The sequence below is a fragment of the Durio zibethinus genome, chromosome 18 (assembly GCF_047325235.1).
Source record: "Durio zibethinus cultivar Kanyao isolate XHJ-2024 chromosome 18, ASM4732523v1, whole genome shotgun sequence".
Classification (NCBI taxonomy): domain Eukaryota; kingdom Viridiplantae; phylum Streptophyta; class Magnoliopsida; order Malvales; family Malvaceae; genus Durio; species Durio zibethinus.
Genome location: NC_143179.1, coordinates 2,077,813 through 2,095,488, shown reverse-complemented (window position 1 = coordinate 2,095,488; position 17,676 = coordinate 2,077,813). Strand labels below are relative to the sequence as shown.

At 33.3% G+C, this 17,676-nt stretch overlaps 1 long non-coding RNA gene and 1 pseudogene across 1 annotated transcript; both read right to left on the bottom strand.

Annotated features, from left to right (window-relative positions):
* Position 1: 1 nt before the first annotated feature.
* On the bottom strand, positions 2-3,546 carry LOC111300184 (uncharacterized). The gene is made up of 5 exons (XR_016329576.1): positions 3,497-3,546; positions 2,462-2,720; positions 921-962; positions 671-850; positions 2-401 (listed from the first exon to the last, which is right to left on the bottom strand). It is a non-coding gene; the product is annotated as an uncharacterized LOC111300184 (long non-coding RNA).
* A 442-nt stretch (positions 3,547-3,988) lies between these two features.
* LOC149513603 (ribosome assembly protein 1-like) lies at positions 3,989-8,968 on the bottom strand (annotated as a pseudogene).
* Positions 8,969-17,676: the final 8,708 nt, after the last annotated feature.

The window sequence follows — 17,676 nt, the reverse complement described above, 5'->3', positions numbered from 1 at the left end:
ATACAAAAATCAAATCTTGCAGCAATCTACTTTATACTGCGCACATCAATTTGGTGCATGAACTCTGACCAAAAAAACCAAAAAAAAATGGCGCATGAACCACGTTTTGATAAACTATATAACAGTTTTTCTACATAAAGTGAATTTCTGTCTCAAAATCTCCGAAGGAACTCAGCATCTCACTTGAAGTTCAGTAGATAATGGTAAAAGAAATGGAGGTAAATGACTAGGAGCTTAATAATATTGCTGCAAGAAACACTAGCTTATACATAATCTATCACATCTCATTTCTTCATGCCACCATCTCCACCCTTGGTCTGCATGCACACAAAGTAACACCAGTTGGATGTAGTCTCCTTCATCTGCTTTCTACACTTTTCAACCTTGATATCAACTCCATTCTATTATCCCAAAAAAAAAAAACATATTTGCATTTTCACGCTAAAGTTCTGAAAGAAATGCAGTTTTTGCGATTACGTTTAATATGTAAACTTCATCATTTCAAGTTCTAAACCACTTATTTGGCAAGGTAAAAAGAACAAGTAATTGCTCCACTAGACTAATCAAATACCACTGTGATATAAAGAAATCCAAATGAGTAACAAATAATCATTCATCTAAATGATAATACTTAAAGTGAAATATAAATCATGATAAGAGCAGTGATTACCGTGATTAGGCAGTACTTAGGCTCCTACTTCTTCTCATTCTCAACTGAGTTATAAATAAGCCCAAACCCAGTTGACTTCCCTCCTCCAAAGTGAGTACGGAACTTGAATACAAAAGTAGAATTCCGGTCTTTTACTTCATACATCCCGGCCAGTTTCTCTTTCAGTTCAGCCTACTTGAACTAGTAAAAAGAGTACCAGAATAATCACAATTAAAACTTTAAAAAAAAAAAAAAAAACTCACTAAAATACCTTTGAAACATTAGCTCTTCCAAGATGCCAAACATCTATGACCTGTGCCAAAACCAAATCGGACAGCAAATTTTCAGTTTTCACCAAAAACTCATTACTCAAAACTCTTTCTTTTTCTTTTCAAGTTATCGATACATTTTCCCAGTAACGAAACAGTATTAATCAATACAAGGGGAAAAAAAAAAACAAATGAAAGCTAAAACTCTCATTAGTACATCAAAAGAAAAATAAACCCATGAATTGTTTCCTTGAGAGGAGCCTGTTGGCCTGGTGAGGAGTTTCAGTGAATGGCACTGCCAGCACAGAAACTTAAATGAAGAATGTTAACTAGGGTTTTCGGTAAATGAAGGGAAGTATTTTCAGATTTGTTTGGATGCTTGGAGAATTACATTTTTGGTTTGGACCAGGATTGTTGTACTCCCATGTCATGAAATTTTTATTATCCATTCTTGATTTATTTTTTTGGGTTACATATATGGTCTTTCTTTAAAAAAAAGTAAATTCGAACTTTTTAGTGAACATATATATATATATTAGAGGATTCAATTTATATCAGTTCAAAATTTTTTTATTTTAGATTTTTTTAATAATTGATTTAAATAAATCTAAAAGATGAGAGAGACAAATTAAAAAGAAAAAAAGAATTTGATCTCAACCCTTAAATATATTGAAATCAATAGTTAAAAAAAATGTAAAACCTTCAAATTTTATACTAATATAACTTGATCCCTTCTCTCTTTATATATATAAACATTTTTCTTTTAATCAAAAACACGAAGTACAAAATATTTTTTTAATAATAAATAAATTACACTCATATAAGTTATTACTCTTTAAAAAATTTGTTCATAAATTTTTAAATTTAATTATAATATTTTACTCATAATCTTTTCTAAATATGTTAATTTCATCTATTTTAAAAATACACACAAACAACACTTGGCATACCATGTGCTTATTATCTATACTACTTACAAAATCCTTGGACTAAATTTGGAGTCACCGGTCAAGTGACGCCAACTCAGTTAAGAAAAGTACCCAAAAAATCAATTAAAATCATAAATCAAATTATAAAATAAAGGTTCTCATATCTTTCAATTTTTTATATTACATATTAAAAAAAAAATCCACTTCTCTTTAAAATTATTACCCATACTTAACTTCTCTTCTAAAACACTTTTTTCACACATTTTTTCTCTTCCACCCACATAGTAGGTATGTGTATTTCTAGTAATTTGAAAAATCTCCAATGTTGCCATCTAACACACTACACATCAGCAAACACATGCAGATTAGGTATAAATTTATCAAGTTTTAATGTTTAATTGACAATATTACTACAAACTTGAAAAGATCATAAGACATAGTAAAACGTTGTGGAAATTGAAAAGCTATGAACTGATATTTATGGGAAATACATAATATATAATTTAATTTTATAATCGATAATCTATAATCTATAATTTATATCTATATCTATATTCTATAACATATTATACATTAAGACTACAATGAAATTTGATAAAGCAAGAAAGACACACCTGTATACATTATCAAGGGAAAGCAGCCAGTGGTTAAGAGTGTAATTACCACCAACATATGTCACAATTAAGCTACCGGCATCTGCGTGGGGCCATAAATCCTTCTATCCACTTTGGTGATGTAGAATTCCACATTGCATTTATCCAGTCACTTGACAATGTTAAAGCTACAGGGTATAACCAACTACACATCTTCTCAAAGCTTGCTGGGGCCATGTAATCTTGGCATCCAGCAATTTTTTCCCAGAAGCTTAAAGTCCTGAAACAATTGTTAGCTCAATAAATTTTAGCCCAACTATTACATTTTCAAAACGATTTTAGTAACAAAGAAAATATTACTAATCATACAAAGCATATGGCATGCATAATGATGAGGAAGCAAATTTTCACATGAAACATGACTAGGGATGCAGCAGGTAGAGTAGCCGCTAATTTTGAATAACCTAAACCTGAATTTGAATAGGAATAGAAGCATCCAAATTCTGCATTCCCCTGATACTCAACCCTTATCAGGAAGATGTTCAATATTTCTAAACACTTGAACCCACCTATTTTATCATATTACTAAAACTACTAAAGTAGTGAGTTTGCTACCAAAATCCTATGAAATTGGCTCAGATCAGGTCAGGTCAGGTCCCCAGAAAACAACACCCATTGCCATCCTGAATGACAGCCCAAAATTGTTCAGACCAACTAGAATGAACTTCAATGTCAAAAGTGCAAGCCCGGATGCTAACATCCTTGTCCTCCAACTAAAATTAGCCTAAACTCTAAAGACACTCTGCAAAACTAAGACTAGTCCCTTGAGACAATGCTATCACTTAAGCCTTATTAAGCACTAGGGCAACTTTTATTTTTTGGATGAAAAGCACTATGACAACTTGGTTATAAGCTATGGGTAACATCCCTTAAGCAAAGAGACCATAAACTATTTCTCCCTTTATCAGATTCTCATAGGTACAGAGATGAAGCGAAAAACCAAATATAGGGAAGGAATGTATGGTAAATGTGAATCAATAGATTGTGGATACTAACCCCTTTTCTGTTACTTCCCTCCAATAGCAACAATAAATACAGAGTGCAAGAAAACCTATCATAAGAGATTGATTATATATTTGTGCCCAAAAAAATGCAACTATTTCAAAGCAACAGAAACAAGAACTTCATCCGCCATGGAACAGTTTGACTTATTTAAACATGGAAATATTACTAACGAAAAAAACTAATACCTAGGAACAGATCATCATTAGGAATATCAAATACCTACGCCACCAAAAAAACTAAAAAGGAACAAAAGATAGAGAGAGACTAAGCATAATGTGGACCCAATGATAGCTAGTGATAGACAGATACCTCTTGGGTAAGAGATCTAGTAGTGCAGTAAGCAATCTTCATGAATTGCTCTTCAATCTGGAGAACTGCACTCTCCATTGAACTTGGAGGTTGTATAACAAAAAATCATCAATGTTCAGGATAAAATTCCATTTCAAAAGGAATATGCTACGTTTGATCTTAGGGAGAAACAAGGAAGACAAAATTGGATTATCAATCATATTGAAAATTAATTTGTTTATGATCATTATCACTCTATAGCTCAAGTACTTGGAGATAATAGCATGGCTTCTAAATAACTTCTACACTTTACAAGCCAGTGCCTCTGCTTTGTTGCATGCTGAAGTACTTTTTCTTCTACAGAAAGACCCTTCCGGCTCCTCACAGCATCAGTGAGCTTTCTTGCTGTATTCGGAAGAACACTAGAACCATCTCCTAACTCTTCTATCTCCTCTTCTGTTTTGGGCAGAAAAAATGGATCCTCAGGAAGTGCTTCCCAATGGCTAAGCACAAGAAGGGCACTAGAAGCCCCAGATGTCCATCCCCTTAGCTCATCAGCAAAACCAAAACTTTCAGAAACTGGCACATCGGCATGCACAGTAAAAAGCGGAGAGCCTTCCTGCATTTCTTCCTTCAACACTTGGGCTCGCCTCCAAGCAAGCACAGCATACAAAGGGCCCAAATATTCAGTTGGAGTATTCAACTCACAAAAGTACATGCTTCAACAGGCCGAGGCTTCCTCTGCAGCACAGCTGCTCTACAGGCATCCTTGACTGCTGTCATAACCTGCCCAGTAAAAATGCCATACTGCTCAGATTGTTGGTTAGGTTATGAGTCGCTGGCCTGCATAGTTGAGAAAGAGATATAAGCTTCAATGATAAATGCTATTCCCCACATTGGTTCACCACATAAGGGCCCAGCAGCAGTAGCCAGTTGAAATTCAGACAACAAACTACTTTCAAGACTCTCTGCTTCTATGTAGAGTGGTTGAGTCACTTCCTAAGATGTAACAGCACTCATATCACGTGCACAAGAATTATCAGCTAAGCCCAATTTCAGAGATACATGAGGGGAGCCATTTATTAGAACAGAGCCATCATTATTCTCCCTTCTGTAATCTGGAGTGAAGAGTAAGTTAGAACCAACCTGCCTTGGACCAAGTGCCCAGATCCTGCTAAGAAACTTAAGCCATTTACCTTTGCACTTTTCAGCCTGATCCTGGTCATTTTCATTCTGACATGAAATATCACTCTCCAGAGCATCAACTATGCGTTTTCTGAGTACTTCAATTGGATTCTCATCTTCACCCACACTCAATCAGTGTATTTCCAAGCTTTTAACAGTCTGCCCTGGTTTACCTCCAATAATATCTGAGAGAAAATCAGAACTTTCATCAAGAACCTTGGTTAGTGTAGGTGGAAGTTTTATGCCTTGAACACAGATGACACATCTTCCATTTGGAGTCATTTTTTTGATATAATCTGAGCTAGCACTCAAAATTTCAAATCCTCCAACGGATTAGATAAATCACCCTCAATAGTTTCTCTACAAGACACAAGAGGTGGACAGGCTTCCAGGCTCACCTTTGCAAATCTCTCCTTCAAATTCTTAATGCATCTTTCTAAATGAACCTCCCCGGCAGCAGCTAACACATGTTCCCTTCTAGATGAAACAGTGACCTCCACAAATGGATCTGCTCGATTCAGAAGCCTCAGTCCTTTCATAACCCATATCTGTTGGATCAGCGGGTCCAATCACAACCTTTAGGGTGGGGGCAACTTGGAATGCCATACTTGAGAAAGGCCAACAGTTTCTTGTAGATGAAAGAGTTGCACTTTTTAATATATGCTGGCCAAGTCCACGAATTGCCACAACATTCCCAGCCCTTGCACAGGCCACTGGTTTCAGACCTTGACCCATCATTAAATATAAGGACTGCAATTCAGCTTCCTGCACATGCTTCTGCTTTGGTTCCCCTCTCAACAGATCATATAGAGCTGAAAGAACAAAAACTTTTTTTCCTGATGTCAGAACCCCATAAAGATCCTTGCAAATGCAAGGAAGCACTCATCCGATTCACTAGTTCCACCTTCATCAGTGAAATTGTTTAAAATCTCCCCATGTCGACCTCGTTGGGGCAGCATCTTCGTTGGGACTGCAAACATCTTAGATACAAAAGCAATGCTTGGTGCTTCAGGGCTAGAATCACAAGCTTCAACTGACTTTCTCACCAGATCCGCTTCTGCAAGCACATTAGAGTCCACCCCTTTATCAAGAATCCCCTTTTGGGGAAGCAATCATGACATTCTAAGAGATTGGGCAGCAATTGGATCCGGTATACACTTCAGCACCATTGACAAAATTGCATCTGACAAAGGAAGCCATCTGCTCATGACAGCTTGAAGTAAAACCTTTGGGTCCTTATTCTGCAGTTCACGAGGAGGGACAAACAAATTAAAAGACTTAATCAATTTCTCAAGCATCCTTTTGTCTCCCTCAGGTTCTAAAGGAGCCTGGTAAACCTGCCAAAGTGGGTCAAGAACAAACTGCACAAACATTGGCCAAGCCTTACTTCCTCCACCTAATCCCTTCTTCCCAATAATCATCTTAGTCTTCGGATTGAAATACCAAGGACCCCATAAAGTCTTCTAAAGCACAGCTGTACTCGCACCAAGCTTAGAAGCATAGAATTCAGCAAACTCATTAATTGTAAAGCCCCACCCATCCAATGCAGACACAAATGTTACATTTCTTTTTTGAGGTTGAAAAATATCCCCCTCATCATCCTCTATAAACTCCAAATTCTCATCACTCACATCACCTGAAAGGCCAGCAAGTATCGAATCAACATCAGACAAATATTTCTCCAACTTATACGTACTCATAATCCCATTAACCTCATGAACAACCTCAATAACCGACTATAAGCTTCCAGCAGGCTCAACTTCAACTCACATATCAACCTATCAATCTTATTAAGAACTAAACATGGTGTAACCTTCTCAATCCAAGATTGATGTAGAGCCGCATGAGTTTGAATATGAACACCCTAAACAGCATCAACCAAAACCAATCCACCATCACTCTATCATGCGGCAGTTGACACCTCACTACAAAAATCCATATGACCAGGGGAATCTATAAGGTTTATCTCATAGTCTTTACAATGAAGAGGCTATGGAAGAACTCCTCATTGTTATCGCCCTTCTTTGTTATTCATCAAGATAATCCATAAACCTAAGTTTACCAGCTAATTTAGGGTGAAGTACACCGCCACCCGTGGAGGCTATCAAATGATCAGCCAATGTGGTTTTACCATGATCAACATGTGCTAATATGCCTATATTCCTAATCTTTCTCGTATCTAAGTCACCCTTTCTTTTCTTCTCTAAGTTTCTCTCTCGCCTTTTCCATGTCCTTCGCCTTGTCTCTTTCCTTTTCCTTTTCTCTATCCCTATCTCTACCTTTATCCTTTCCCCTCTCCTCCCCAGACTCTCTCTCCCTTTCCGTGTCCTTTTCCTTTCCTCGATCCTTTTGATCCTTTTCTCTCTCACGATCTTCCTCTTTTTCCCTCACCTTACTATCTCTACTTCTGTCCTTCCCTGGCTCATCTCTTTCGTCCTTCCTCCTGTCTTTGGTCAACACTCAATCCTTTTCCAAAGTCTCTTTCTCCCTTTCTTTCAAGACCTCATCACCGCTTCTCTTAGAACAATCCAGCTCTCTATCCCTACTTTGCCGATCCTTTTCTTCTTCTCAGCTGCTCTTCTTCTCGTCCTTACTCAGATGCTTGTCATTTTGCTCTAATTCATCACTGTAGGCTCCTCCATCCAGTTTTCTCTGGAAGCATCGTCTTCCCTATCATACCTATCCTTATCCATTGCAAATAACAGAAACACTCAAAACCTTATCCGCCAAGAAACCGTGAATAACTATCGGCGCAGAATAACATGCAATTCATTATATACAAACACCCAAAACATAACCCAGATGCAAAACACGGAATCATAGAAAGGGTTGGGAAGCAATACATTATCAAAGTAGAATCTAAAACCAAAGCGAACAAAGTTTTATTTGGTTCTCAAATATGCTATTCACTTTTTACTCCTTCAAATTTTGCAAAAAAGCAAAGAGTAAAAATGCAAAACCATAGGAAAATTGAAATAAGGCAGATGGGTGTTACCGGGAGCTCGGAGGAATGCCAACAAGACGGCAGGTAGCGGCGGCGTAAGAGGAGATTCAGCGGCAGGAGATAGAATTTGGGCTAGTTTGGCAAAAAAAAAAACAAAGATTCTTTGCAAAATTCGGCCTCTGTTTGTGAGAAGAAATTGTTTGGGTGTGTTGGGTTGGTATATTTGGATCTTGGGTTTGAGCCGGCCAGGCCTTTTGGATTCAGGGAGAGATTTTTTGGTTTTTAACTTGATTTGCAAATGGGCCATGACCCAAATTGGAAAGAAAAATTCCTCGTCACATAAGCCTCTCTTTCAAGTATCCTATTATGCATCACTAACTAAATAAAGGACTTAATTCGAAGTGGCGCACTCAACCCCCAAATCTTCAACCAATTAACATTGGTTTGAATATCACCAAGCTACAATTTATAGGCAAAAAAACATAAAATAATCAATTTGAAGCTGCTAAGTAAACAAGTTGGTCTTTCTTATTTGGAGACAAATGAAATAAAGTTAATTGCTCTCTAACCTCATCAATATCTTCAATTCTAATCCAATCCCAACTAAGGGTTCATAAAATCACTAACACAATACGAGTCATCCAATTTAGTCAACGATCGATTACATCTTGTCTTGAGATATTGACTACTCGGAACCTTGAACCACTAACTCTTTACTCCATAAAATTTTTTTCCAACTTTAGGAAGAATTCTATTTATTCACTTCTTGGAAAAAAAGGTACAACTTTCGAGTACTTAGCAAGTAACAGCCTAGCCCACAAACTTTTGTCTCTTTCTGCTAATTTCTAGCCGAGCTTAGTTAGCAAAGCCCTATTCATATCTAAGGTCTTTCGAACCCCCTAACCCTTTTCCCTTTTAAGACGATAAATTCTGTCCCATTTAATCAAAGCCACTTTCCTAACCCCTTTAGAACCACCCCACAAGAAATTTTTGTTCAGCGCATCAATTTCCTTTGCCACTGATACTGGGAGTTTTACCGCTTGCATAGTATAACTAGCAATAATATTGGTGAGGGACTGAACCAAAATTGCTCCCCCTGCTAAAAACAACTACTTCGCCTTCCAAGAACTAAGTTTGTTTTTCACTTTCTCCATTAAGCCTTTATAATTTTACTTGGAAATCCGTGATGAGTGTACTGGGAATCCAAGATAAGTTCCAAAATCTGAATAGTGTTGCATTCCAGTAATAGAGCCAAAGTCGACTATCGAGCATTCTGAAACCTTTGCTGATGTAAAGAACTTTGATTTCACAAAATTCACTTTCTGACCTGAAAAAGCACAAAATCTCTTTAAACAGTGCACCATAATTATGCATTGTTCAAACGAAGCTACTCCAAAGAGGACCAAATCATCCACAAAGAAAACATGTGAGAGTTGAGGACCACCTTGGGATAGCATAATTAGATTCCAACTTTTTTCATACATTGCAGCATCAATAATATCCGACAGCTTCTGTAGACATAAGACAAAAAGATACGGGGAGATACGTTTAGTTTGGAAAACAAACATTGGTCATGTACAAGTTTTAGAAAAAACTAAGCAGTTTATTTTAGTGTCTATTACAGATTATATGGGTATTAAAGGGGCCCTAGCTTATGGCAATTTATGCAAGTCTACAACCAGCAGTTTGCAGCCAGCTTTGATATTATTTGCTTGAATTTGAGGAATTTGATAACAAACCATGGGTGTTGTTAGTGTTGGGAATATTGACCCAAATCTCATAAGAAATTTGTTTGGGATTTATTTGAGATTTGTTAAATATTACTGGATGGACAAGAAAACTTACAAAAGAAGAATTCTAAGAGAAAGAGGATTCTTAATAGATAAGTTTGACTTGCAAGAGAAGAATTCTAAAAGGAGAGAGATTCTTAATGAGCAAGTTTGTATGATTATAAATAGGTGAAGTCTCTACAAAATTAAGTATGAGAAAAAGATGTAAGAGGGTTGTAGGATTTTGTGGGATAGACACCCCATAATAGTATTGGGGCTCTACGTCTTATAAGTGTGTATGTTTGTTTGTAAATTGACTAGATGAGACTGAAATGATCCACATAAGTATGATGTATGGGAGTATATGGGTATGTGTTTAGTTATGTTGAAAGGGTGCACAAGGATTTGGATTTGTGTTTGTTTGGGTTGAGAATACTCCATAGGACTAGAAGAGATTGAGAGTGTCTTATGAGTATTGATTGTTGAGTGAGGTTGATGATTTGATGTATGTTTGTAATTCTCTACAACTAGTGGATCTTGTTTTTCATCCGTGGACGTAGGTTGATTGAACCGAACCACATTAAATTGTTGTCTCTTGTGTGTTTGATTTATTATTTGATTTTACTTCCGTTGGTATGATTGGATTGAAGGCTTTTAGCTCAACAAATGATATCAGAGCTATGGTGTTTCCCAATAAGTGGTATTAGAGCTGAAGATTCGAAACATGAGAAAAGTCAAAGGTTCAAGACGTGGGAAGAACTGAAGGTTCTAGATGTGGGAAGAACATGATTTGAGACATGAGAAGAGGCAAGTTTAGAGGAGCGTGATTCAAGAAAAAAGTTTGGGTTTGTGTTTTGAGGATTGAAATATCGATTTGCATGAAGCATGAAGACACACAAGAGAAGATGAGTGTGAGACTTCCATTATAGATGGAGCCAAACATGTCTAGCATGAAGACAAATGATTTGATGGAATTTGAGTCAAGATGAATATTGTTGGAAATATTGACTCAAATCCCATAAGAGATTTGTTTGGGATTTGTTAGAAATTTGTTTGAGACTTATTAGATATTGCTGGATAGACAAGAAGACTTGTAAAAGAAGAATTCTAAGATAAAGATGATTCTTAATAGGCAAGTATGACTTGCAAGAGAAGAATTTTAAAAGGAAAGAGATTCTTAATAGGCAAGTTTGACTTATAGGAGAAGAATTCTAAAAGGAGAGAGATTCTTAATGAGCAAGTTTGTATGATTATAAATAGGTGAAGTCTCTACAGGATTAGTTATGAGAAAAAGATGTAAGAGAGTTGTTTGGGTTGAGAATACTCCCTAGACTAAAGGAGATTGAGAATGTCTTATGAGTATTGATTGTTGAGTGAGGTTGATAATTTGATGTATGTTTGTAATTCTCTATAACTAGTGGATCTTGTTTCTCATCCGTAGATATAGGTTAATTGAATCGAATTACGTTAAATTGTTGTCTCTTATATGTTTGATTTGTTGTTTGATTTTGCTTCCGCTGGTATGATTAAATTGAAAACTTTTAGCCTAACAAATAGTATCAGAGCTGTAATGTTCCCCAACAGCTAGGTGATTTTAATTAGATTATTTCGAACAGTGAAAAGCAATGGGGTACTTAGGAAAATGCAAGAATAATGGATAGGCTTCACGAAGTGATATCTTTTTCGAATCTGATTGATTTAGGTGCAGTTGCTAATTTTTTCACTTGGTCTAATGGCCACTTGGGAGGAAACTTGATTAAGAAGTGTAGTATTGTGCAATAGTATTTGGAGGCACGAATTTCGGAGGCCTTTGTGAGGAATATTCCAATAGTTTATAGTGACCATTAGTCGATTCATGTGCAACTACATGGCATAATTGAGGTAAATAAATCTACCAGACCTTTTCGTTTTAAACAGCTTGTTTAACACACATGATACTTTTACGAGTTTGGTAAGTGATAATTGGAAAGGGAATGACAATCTCAGAATAAATCTTGATTCTTTTACCAACATAGTAAAAGACTGGAACTCCAATATTTTTGGTAACATTTTTTTGGAAGAAAAGGCTTTTTTACTTTCTTCAAATCATTTATGCACTGCTCCTCCAGCATTTTTCATAGAGTTTGTGACCATTTTTAATTATTTATTTATCAAAATTCATTAAAAAAAATAAAGTAGAAAGGCATAATCTATATAGATTCCCATTAATCAAAATTCATGACTAATCAATTTTATAAATTTTAATTTCCACACTCTTTAACACAATTCATTTAGAATATCACTTTTACATACTGTCGTTCAATAATATAATAACATCTCATTTAATGAATAAAAACCAAACTTTCCGACCCTTAAAAATAATTATTAATAAATTTATTTAAGATTAATTAATTAATTAATTATTAAAATTTTGCTCTCTCTTAATTTTGTTTACTACCTCATTCTTCAATAATCTAAAACCCTCATACCCATTTGTAATCTTGCTATTTTGGCTGCTTCATTCACAGTTACAAAAGTAGAGATTATTTTTCAAAACAAAGATGGATCATGATTATTTTTCTCATACAAATTTGCTACTCACAGGTTAGTCAACTTCTCAGATTTGCTACTCACAGCCTGCCACTTCCATTGCTTTCACCTAGAAAATCTTGAAAATCAAACTTCAAAAGCAAGTTCCTATTTGAGTTCAAAAGATCGTGGACATGAAATAAGACAAGCACAGCTAAAAGAGCTAACAGGTTTGCTACCGACATTGGCAACAGTTAAAACCCAAACCGAAGTGGAACAACCATTAAGTGATAATGCGGATTATAATCCATTGTGTGTATTCCAGAAACATGTTGCATATTTGAAAGTTATTATTTACAGGAAAATTGGAAAGTAATTTCATAGTAAAAGAAAAAAGAGCAATATAGAACCTGCTCCCCCAACTTTGCGAAGTTAACAGAGAGAATAGCTAGAGAAACAATGATGTCGAAACAATCGATATATGGGGCTAAAAATATGAGTGAAATAGTCGAAATAGCAAGATTGGAAATGGGTATGAGAGTTTTAGGGGAGAGCAAAATTTTAGTAATTAATTAATTTTAAATAAATTTATTAATATTTATTTTTAAATGCCTTAAAGTTTAATTTTTATTTATTAATTGAGGTGTTATCTTATTATTAATTAATAGTATATAAAAATTATATATTGTTAGAATATTAAATATTAATTCATTAATTTAATATGATTTTTTTAAAAAACACTTAATTAATTAGGGATTCTTAACTATTCTCTCCTGTATTTTTTTTGTTTATGTTTCTATAAATTTTTTATCTTTTAACTTCTTTATTAGGGATTTTTTTTTTCTTTTTTAAGCGGTTTTTAGGTAACCTTCTCATGATGATCAATAGCAGGTGAACCTGCATTTTCAGATAATTTAAACATTTCATTAAAAATTATAAACTGGCAATCAACTTTGTTAACTAATATTATTTGTTAAAAGAATCCAATTATCGTAATAGTAAATTGACTTGGCGTTGCTTAAAATCAACTATAGATTATAACCCTAAACAAAAAACAAATGGAAAAACATTTATCAAAGTTATCTACACATTTCTTCCAAATTAATATATATAAGCAAACATTGAAAGGTCTCTCATGACAAAGTCTCGGAAATTTTTCTACACTTTATTATTCCCTCACCTACCCGTTATCTAATTGGTTGAATTTTGTACGTATTATTGAATTTCATAGTAAGGATTATTGGCAAGTGCGATGACGCCAGAGTCGAACGATTGATGGCGCATTCGCGCAGGACAACCAACAGAATCGCACATTCACGCAGGACTGCCAAATAATTGTGGCAAAAGAAGCAATAGATGAGAATTAGTATTGCAATATAAATTTTTTTTTTGTAAGAAACAAAAATTTGATGTAGATAAGTTATTTAATTTCTCAAATCAAGATAAGATGTATTGTATCTGATAGATTATGCATTTGAGATAACTTCAACAAATAATCATCGATAAAACTCGAACTTAAAATATTTTTGTCAAAAAGGATAAATCTAACAAATTAAATCAATTACTTTTTGATAAAAATATTTGTTTCTATTATCAAGTGTACATTGAATGCTGCATTTGATGCTGACTCCCCAAATTAATTTTTCCGCCAAACTCCAACAATACGTAACATTCAAGGCATTACCGAAGTTAATTGGTTTATATTTAATAATATAATTTTGAAAACGACGATTCCTAATAATTTTGAGCAAGAAATATCGGTTAGTATATTTTATTTCGTTCAACACTATTTTAAATGAATTGATTATTTTAACTTTGTGAGTATCTTGTTGACTTCTAGTATTCTACTTTTTTAAAAAATAAATTTCTTGAAAAGTGATTACTGTATATTATAATTAAAATTGCGTAATTATCTACCGTTGGATTTCGAGAGCATCAAGTACAAATAAATCAAAATTAATTATCTAAAAAACAAATAATTTAATTTTTTTTTATACAAATGAAATCACAGTATAAAAATAAAAAAAGAAATTATAGATATTAAATTTTAATTATAGACTTAATAGATATTACTTCTTAAAAATAATAGTATAAAATAATTGAATTATTTTTAAATTCAATAATTCAAAATTATTGAGAACACTAGTTGTCATTCTTTAATTGAAACTAAAATATCAGTGGATTTAAAAAAAGAGTTGAATCCACGAAAGTAGCGTTTGGCATGTTGTTATGGCAGAGAATATTCCAAGGTGATTGACCATTAATCAATAATGCTTGGTAGAAATTTAATGATATTTAAGTGATAGTGATATAGATTTCAGCTAGCTAGAGTGACGAAAAGCTTGTTTTATGTTGATCTACAATGTTTTCTGATGGGTTTTTATCATTTCCACCGGAATTTGCTTCTCCATTAGCATTTGTTTTTATAAAGCAAATACTTCATCATTCCAATTCTCTACTCTATATGGTATTATACTATGACTTAGTTGATTAGTTGAATATTATAACTGTTATACCTGACAGCTTAAAATAAATAATTACAAGTTGTATATTTGAGATAATTTTAACAAATAATTATTAATAGGATTCGAATCCAAAATTTTTTTGTTAAATATAACGAACTTTAACCAATCAAACTAACCACTTATTGATAATTGAACATTGTATTTATACCTTATATATATGTAAATTGTATACCACCCTCAAGTGGTAAGGGTAAGGTGAAATAGTGATAGAAATTTCAGATTCAAATCATAGTATTCTCTCTTGTACCCAAAAATTAAAAAAAAAAAAAAAAACTCAAATTTTATAAATTATTCATTGATTTAACAAAAAAAGGTAAATAAATTGGGATGAAGGAGGTATTACTTAAAAAAAAAAATCTCCCAGGGAAAGTTCGTGATAATTAAAGTTTGAGATTTCATGATATCTCAAATGTATACAATTTTGAAGTGGACAAGGGGAGATTAAATTATCTTCATCGTATAACTTGTTATCATTGTCAAGAGAAATTACATATAAAAGACTACTCTGTTTGTTGAAGCCATGGAGCTCTTTTTCCAGTCGAACGACTCGAGGCAATCTAATTTATTGAATCATGAAAAACCGCCCGACAACCTAACGATTTTGCTTTGAATGAATGGATTCATAAAAAAAAATTGACCCAGAAGTTGTCAGTTTACGCACCATAATTTTAATTTGTCCACTTTATCAACAGTCCTACTTTTTTTTCTTAATTTTCTTAATAAAAAAATAGTAACCAATCATTTATCTAGAACATGACTTGGTCTTCAAATTTTGGACATTGGACTCCTATCCTATAAAGAGGTATCAAGACATGGTGAAAACTTTCACTCTTTGAAAGGCAGGCTGCTGGTTTCTTTCTGCGTCTGATTCATGGCTGCAAGCAAGGAAATTGCACCGAAAGTTTCCCAGAAGGACCGAGGCGGTTTCATTTCCTTTGGCAAATCTTGAGCATTTTCTTGCTTTGCTTTGTTTCTAATTCGTTTCTGATGAATCTCGCTTTGCTTAATTCGCTCTTAACTTTGTTTGCTATATCAATACTATTGAAAGATAAGAGGGAAAGGGATTGGGAAGAAGAAAAAGGATTGGATGGCGCAGTGCAAACAGAGAACTGACAGCAAAATGAACCTCATGAAGCATGAAGCAAACCTGGAGACCTTAAACTGTAAAAATGACTCACCAGAAGGAGGAACAACACAAAGACTGAAGTTTGCAGTGATTTGGGTCATATTATTCAATTTAAGGTCTCCAAGTTTTGCGTTTGCGTTTCATGTGGTTCATTTCTGCTATCAGCTCTGCTTGCACTGCTCTTTTAACCTTTCACTTTTTCCTTATCCTTTTTCTTCTTATCATTAAATGGCATTGATACTGCAAACAGAAAAGGAAGATTCATCATAAACATATTAAGAATTAAAAGCAAGAAAATCCTGTCAAGGTTTTCTCTAAGGATTTGCGCCTCAACCCTCAATTTCATTTTCAATGAATGTTTCTGTCCTGGAACTTTCGGCTCACTTTCCTTTCATGCAAACATGAAAGAAATCTTTGAAGATTTATTCACCAAATTTCAGAAAGAAGAACATATGAAGATGTTCCAACCATCAAAATTTAACTAATTTGAGCTCATAGTCCATGTGCTGGGAAAGGGTTTCTCTGTTTCTGCAGAAAGCAGAACAATTGCTTTGCTTCTACTGTATCATTTCCCTTTATTAATAAACAAATTGCACTTTTCGTGGTGTTGCCTGGTCTCATTTTATTTACCTTAATTTTTCTTATCTCTTCCTTTGCAAGTAAATATTGATTTTTCTTAATTTATTTTTAAACAATAATTATATATTAAACATGTAATTACATATTATATAAAGAACATAAATTTGTCCAATGAGCAAAATTATATCATATATTAATATAAAATTTAGTGGAGTTTAAAGTTAATATAAAATTTGTAAATAAATCAATGTAAATTTATATTTTTATTTATCAAATAAATTCATCTCAAGAGTTTTTTTTTAATAACTATAATTAGATTTTTTATTTATAAATTAGATAAATATTATTAATGACTACAATTAAATATATTTAAAATAGTAATTTAAAACTTATCACTTACCTTTAAAAATAGGAAAATTTAATACCATACTTTTGATTTGTTTAAAAAAGAATAAAAAATTAAAAGTAAAAAGAATATTTCATAAGAAAATAAAAGAAAATTTTACAGAACATATACTGTTAAAATATGAATGAAATTTTTGGTTCATACGCTACGTAGAGTGGTAAACAGAGCAGAATATTATTTGGCGAAAACCAAAATATCAAACGAAATTGATTGATTGGATGATATGGTTTAAAGAGAAAAAAAATTTTGGTTATGTTTCAAAGTCAAAGTGGAATTAATTTTTTTTTTTTTTACAAAATTTTGAAGTCATCAGTCCAAACCGACAATTTAATTAAAAATATAATTAACAAGGGTATTTTATTATTTTATTTGTAATTTTTTATATTTACATATTTTTATCTAAAAATATATAAGTTTTCTTTAGTCTCTAAAGTTATTTCCCCCTTCAAAAGGTAAAATATCTTAATTATTTTTAAATGTTTAAATTGTGTAAAACTTCTTTTGAGCTTCTTAAGAAATCACAAATTATCAAACGAGAAATCCAATCAAACTAAATTATTTCCATTTGGTTTCTATTATAATTTGGATTAGTTTGGTGTTAAAATTTTAAAAACTGAAATTTTTTATTTTGTGTGAGTTGAAGCATAAATTTGGTATAAATTTGGGTTTATTTCAATTAATGAAAATTTTTTTCGTAGAACATTGAAAATTTCTTTGAAAAACTGAAAAAAGTATAAAAAAGAACGAGGACAATGCTATGTACAAATATTTTATTCGTTGTCCCCGAGTCTTTTGTCTAATGATTAAAGGTACTTGAGAGGACATTAAAGATCTAGTTTCG